Source organism: Triticum dicoccoides, chromosome 7B (assembly GCF_002162155.2).
Source record: "Triticum dicoccoides isolate Atlit2015 ecotype Zavitan chromosome 7B, WEW_v2.0, whole genome shotgun sequence".
NCBI lineage: Eukaryota > Viridiplantae > Streptophyta > Magnoliopsida > Poales > Poaceae > Triticum > Triticum dicoccoides.
Genome location: NC_041393.1, coordinates 401,201,748 through 401,208,394, shown reverse-complemented (window position 1 = coordinate 401,208,394; position 6,647 = coordinate 401,201,748).

The following is a 6,647-nucleotide window of genomic DNA, read 5'->3' as shown; positions in this document are numbered from 1 at the left end:
TTGATTGTAGTAATGAGCCGTCAAATCACAAAGGCCCTCGCCTCTCGTGAAACCGACCAAGCTAGACTGCCTCGCCCTCTAGCCTTTAAAAAATGTATAATCCACTTTTGTACAGTAGTAGTATCGATGGATTGCGCCATGGAGCAAAACTTGAAATTAAAAAAGGTGGTACATATAGAGAGCGCTCGTCGCCAAATTATGCATATAGTACTATTAAAAAAGCTAGTACGTGCTTGAATGGGGTGCTAAATTCTATTAAAGAAATACTAGTATGTATGTACTGAAGAGTTAAAGCAATGAGAAGAAACATAACATAGTTCTGCTTGGGGCTCAGCACAACACACCCCTCAAATTAAACTAAGCACACCTGAAATTAAACTATGCAACTAATCCGGTAGACACTGCATTAGGACCACCATGAGCAACGACACTACCACCTTACTCGGAGTCCTCGTCCACGTCCTTGTCCCTCTTCTTCTTAGCCGATACTTCTTTGCTTGAACCACACACTTGGCTCTTGCTCTTCATCCAACCCTTGTAGATATTGAAACAAAGGTAGCCATCCATTGCAGTGTAGTGGATGTGGTCTATATCTAGTACATTCTGCTGCCATGCATAACGATGAAACATGTACGGAGGTTTCTCTAGTTTACCGTACGAAGGATGAACCATGGCTCCTGCCAGGGTCAGCATTGAAGGCTGACCACTGGAGGGCAGCAACCGGTTCTTCTGGAGGTCGAAGGGGTTGCCTACAACGAGGCCTATCCGACCCAGGACTCTTTCATCGTTCGTAAAGTCTACAGTAACGAATTTGACTAGGTCGCTCTTGAGGAAGTTCTTAAAATCCTGGCATTCAACGTCGGCATAGCATATGTGGTAGACCAAGCATAAGTCATGCACGCAAACCTGGATCACGGCGGGCTTCTTCCTCTCTTCCTCCTTTAGATCCTTCTCTCGTCCCAGGACTGTGGTGTACTCAACATCTAGCCCAGCGACCCACTCATCATTTGAGTTTTCGAACATGCGTCTGAAGCGAGCAAGGCATCCTTTTACCGTCGTGGAAGAATGGGTGTAGATGACGTCGAACTCATTGCCGGTGATGGTTCTAACCTTGTACTCACCACCGATCATGGAGATTTGGGATGCCATGGATTTGGGAGGAGGGTTAGGATTAGTGGAACTGCCGTAATGTGAAAGGACGGGACGACTAGGAGCAAACTGCCGTAATATTAAAGGACGTGCGGGGACGAGTAGGAGCGAACTGCCAGCGTGCGAACGACAGGGTAGTGGCTTTCCATTCTCCCATGATACGGGCTTCCGAGAGCCCATGAATCTGAGATCGAACGGTTGCATGGCGTGATTCTAGACCTATGGGTGAATACCTATCCTGGAGGGTTATTCTGCAAATTTTCAGCAACTTAGCATGCGACCGTTCGATCTCAGATCCAAGGGCTGCCAGCAGCCTGTATCATGGTTGCGCCTACCACGACCGTCACATCGCTCGCGCGGTCGCGGCCTTGGAGATTTAATAGGGTGCGTTAGGCTATCTGATGTTGGCATGTCATACATAGTCATCACTTAGTCACTCATACTACAACAAGGTTAGCTATAAGGTTGGCTATAAGTGTATTTTTTACTTATCTCTATCTCTTTCTTTGTAGTATTTATTGCATTTGCAAAGGAGTGACCTCTTTCAATGAAATGGTGCTTAGATGAGGTGCTAAGGGCATTAAATGGCTTAGCAATCAAGTCCCTAATGCATAGGTGCTTAGTTTTTTGTTGCTAAGTTTGCTTCATTTAATTAGCTATAGACTGAAAATTGTCTTTTCACCTAGGTACACGCGCTTAGCACCGTTTCTTCCTTGGGTCACCAAACTAGTCTCTCTCTTCTTAATTAACTTGCCACATCAGACTTTATGCCTATGTGGCAAGCTTAGCACCTGTAGGAGCAAGTAAGTACAATAGTGGGCTATAAGCCCGCTTTACATGGCATTTTTGCATATGTGGAGGAAAGAGGCAAGGAAAAAGTGCAGAGTGGGCTCTCATGCAAGAGCCAACCTCTACATGGTGGAGCATTGGGAGAGGCACCTGTATGGAGGTGGTCAAGAATTGGGAGACTCACGCCGGTTGTAGCGCCGCAGTTAAAATGATAATGGCAAGTCAAATCACGGGGCCCCATCTGTCCAACAGTAACTCGCTGTCAAATCACACAACCCTACGTTTGCAGCAGCCTACCCTCATCTTCTCGCGTCTCTGTCGAACCGACTAGGCGGAACTGCTCCGCCTACCACGCAGGAAAAGCCCCGCCCTGGACTTTTAAATAGTACGGTATACTCCCTCCGTCTAGGTGAATAAGTCATCTTAGATTGTGCATCGTGACCAAGGTGGAGAGGAAAACAAGAGAACTTAATGTTTATTTGCTAATGAATATCATTGCGTGCAACGAACTGACCACTGCATGTCATGTTTGATAGTCTCAAGTCATTAAAAGCATACAAGCCCCACATCTCTTATTGGTTGATTCCTCTATTTATGTCAAAAAATAAGAAACAACGTGAGAGTTAATGCACCGCGCCTATGTGTTTTGGGACTATTTGGTTTTTGTAAGATGACTTACTCACCTAGACGGAGGGAGTATTCGATTTGACAGCGGGCGGTGTAGTTCCCGGTACGGCTTTAATGCAGACGAGGGAGGGAGTAGCGGTTCCCGAAGTGTTGAACGACCAATGCATCCTCCTTCAATTAATGCATGAGGGAAGTAATGGGAGGACCGGGAAAAGAGGCTGCATGATGTGAATGCAATGCAGTTTGCCCTCATATAAAGGCGCCCCTCCGTTCCAATGCATCTACCACATCGTACGCACCTAAGCATTTGCCTAAGCACCTACACTAAGCGCAAAAGAGCTCACTCCAGACCCATGGCGGTGATTCGCGCGAGTGGCCAGTGGCTGTGCCAGATGGTCCACGACACCGGCCTACGGCATGGTGCCGAGGATCGTCTCCAGACGGTGTTGGAGATCGGCTGGTGGATGGCCACCGTCGACGCCAACTAAGACTATCAGTTGGACCAGATGATCATTGCCACCAACAACAAGTTCACCGTCCTCAAGAAGCTCGCGGACGACATCGCCGTACTCCTCCAGCCCGCGCGCCCGGGCTCCTCATTGCCTGCCACCCTAATCGGCCTCCATGGCCGAAACCTCTTTCAAGCACTGGTGGCCCTGCGACTGCCCGCCGATGCCACGAAGAATGTCCACCTAGAGGTCGCGCTCACCGCGAGGTGCCTCGCCCTGCAAGAATTCATCGACCTGCGCATCCACGTGTACAAGAAAATTGTGTACATAGGTGTCTACAAGGCCAGTGAGGACGCTACGACGTTGGCCTTCCTCAACCGGCTGGAAGCCTTGGATGCCTTTGCTGAGAAGCACCTCGACCTCGCCACAAAAGCCGCCGCTCCTTGGCCACCGTTCGGTGGCCCGCGCACTAAGTTGAGGAGGAGGAGGTCGTACATTCATGGATGCATCTTTCTTCTTGCCTTCCGTAACCACCACTACGATCGCATCATCGTGGCCTTAATTCTTATTGTGCTGTTGCATTCTCGTTCCAGTCAATACCGACATGTGCGATCCCTTTGCTTAATTATATGCATCACTGTAACTAGTACTCCATCCGTCAATTTATAAGTTGTGCTTACCTTTTCCATCAACTTCGTGCAACGCGCGGGCATCTTGCTAGAAACACTAGAACATGTCGGACCGCGTGTGACCAAACCGATGATGCGCCAACCTAGCTACTATGTACCCTGCTTATCTGGTGGAAATAGCCCCTCCCTAGCGTTTCCAATCATTATTTCTATCTATCAATCGTGCCAAGGAGCAGAACCAAATGTTACAATTTATACATGTTTCTCTACTCCTACTCCTATAAAAGACTCAGTTGGTGATGGTGGTGTGTCTACCATCCGTCATTTCTGACCATTAGATCTGCATCTAACGGCTGTGAGGTAAGTTGTGGCATTTTTGCAACAATAGCCCACTTCTTTGCTCCAATTTGCAGAAAACCCCTTATTATCTTGAAAGCAACCACATCCCTCCCTCACCTCATCAAAACAGCCTGAGAAATCTATTTTGAGTGAAAAGTACTCCCTCCATTCCTAAATATTTGTCTTTCTAGAGATTTGAATAAGCGACTACATACGGAGCAAAATGAGTGAATCTACACTTCAAAATATGTCTATATAATCCGTATGTGATAGTCCATTTGAAATCTCTAAAAAGACAAATATTTAGGAACGGAGGGAGTAATATATTAGGAGTATATCAAAACAAGAGTGATTTCTTTCAAGTTTGTGAACAAGTACTATTCTACTACTTTGGATCCGTCGCAACGCACGGAAACATTGCTAGTAAAAGGAAAAGGCCTACCGCGGTCGCGTCGCACCCCCAAACACCCCGGAACTGGGAGTACTCCACGGCCCGTACGGCACGACACATAGCTTAGGGAAGGCGTGTGCCTAGCATTTTCAATTTCATGTGGGACCGCCATTGAGCAAACCGACTATTGGCAAACCGCACCCCGCTCGCTGCCGGGTTGGAAAACAGAAACAAGGGGAAGATCTAGCTGTAGCACAGAAGCCAAGAAATTTGGTGTCAGATGGGGCTCGTTGATAGAGTAGGTGCATTCCGTACTAGTACTACTCCTACTCATACCATGTTTGTACTATACAACTAGTATTACCACTATACAACTAGTAGGTACGTGGACGACACAACATCGTAGGAACAAAAAATGGGAAGATCTTGTTTTGGGTGATTTATCTTTTTTTCAGTCAACATAGCATGAATAATATGATGTGGGGGAACCCATGAAGCTTATGTGGCTTGGTTGCATGGCTACGAAAGGTTAGAGAAAAATAAATAGATAATGTGTTTAGAGTGCACTCCACTAAATAGATATAATTTGGATCCATTGCAACGGGCCGTCACATCTATATCTATACCCCCTATATAGTGTGTGAAAAGCTTTGAAAGTTGGTCGTTGGATGAAGCCAATCCGACGGTACAAAGATGGCAAATCCGAAAACTATTGGCTGTTGGATATCATCTACATTCCACCAGATTCTGCCACATGTAGAATCTAGAAGACTCCATGGTTGAACTTAATTCATGACTAACTTTGACACAACTAAGCTTAGGCAAAGTTAGTTCTTGAAAATGAGAGCCACAAGTTGGCAAGCCTAAGGGAATCTTGCCACATTTTGTGTGTGTATGTCACGTGGGGCCTTAGTGTGGCTTGCCTAAGGTGTGGCTTGAACCAAACACTCACCTAAGTTAGTAAAACTTGCCTAACCTTACGTGTGGCAATCTTTGGCAATCTTAGTGGTTGTTTGGTTCCTAGCCACACTTTGCCACACCTAATCTTAGACAAGTTTGACCAAGTTAGGTAGGTGTTTGGTTCTAGCCACACCTAAGGCAAAGATTTTTTTTATGAGCAGTGAGCCCCACATGTCATAGACACAAAAAGTGTGGCAAGATTCCCTTAGGCAAGCCAAAGTGTGGCTAAAAATTTGAGCAACTCAACTAAGGCAAGTGTGGCAAAAATTATGTGGCAATATATGGCAAAGATAGTCACAATTCAAACAGCCCCTTAGTCACAAACCAAACAGCCCCTAACCTTAGGCAAGTTTGGCAACATTGTATGATAAAGTGTGGCATTGCTAGGCCTAAAACCAAACAACCCCTGTGTCTGCCACAAAAAATGTGGCTAACAAAATGGCCACCACAAGTGTGGCAAGATTTGGCAAGAAGTTGAGTCTATGACATGTGGACCATGTAGCTAGAAAAGTGTGGCAAGCCACAAGTGTAGCAATGAACCAAACACATGTCTAAGATATTGTGGCACGCCTAAGCTTAGGTGTGGCAACCTTTGGTTGCAAACCAAACATCTATATCTATACCCCTATATAGTGTGTGAATAACTTTGAAAGTTGATCGTCGGATGAAGCCAATCCGACGGTACAAAGATGGCAAATCCGAGCACTACTGGCCATTGGATATGATCTACATTCCACCAGATTTTGCCACATGTAGAATCTAGAAGACTCCACATGTAGAAGCATAATGCACAAACCACCAGAATCTCATGCGTGCAATGCACGTGTACCTTACTAGTAGTTGGTAGTAGTAAGAAACAAATTCCGGTTTTGGCACGAGCTCATACTGCGGGAGCACCACAAGGCCTGTCGCAGGAGTTACATTTCCCTCTCGAGGCCCACGGGACCGAACTTCAGTGGCTTAGTGCCCGGCCTATGAGTCAATGACATGCGGACCTTAAATGCGGCTGGCCCACATGTCATTCTCATGGTGATGGCATGGTTCGCGACTCACTCGTTCGAGATGAACCGGATGATGGTGTCGTGGCCGTGGCGAGGGTGCCACAGCTGGGCGTCAGGGCGTTATGAGGCATAGATGGCCACACCGGTGGGTACTACCTGTAGTACAGAAGTACTACAGCTGAGAATTGATGCCTGGGACGAAATGTGTCACAGCCGCTGGATGAAAATTCGATGGTGCGGGAGTACGGATCGAAGCACAGCAGCGGAGCAGGCAAACCGCGTCCAATCGGGTGTGGCTGTGGTAGAAAGTTAA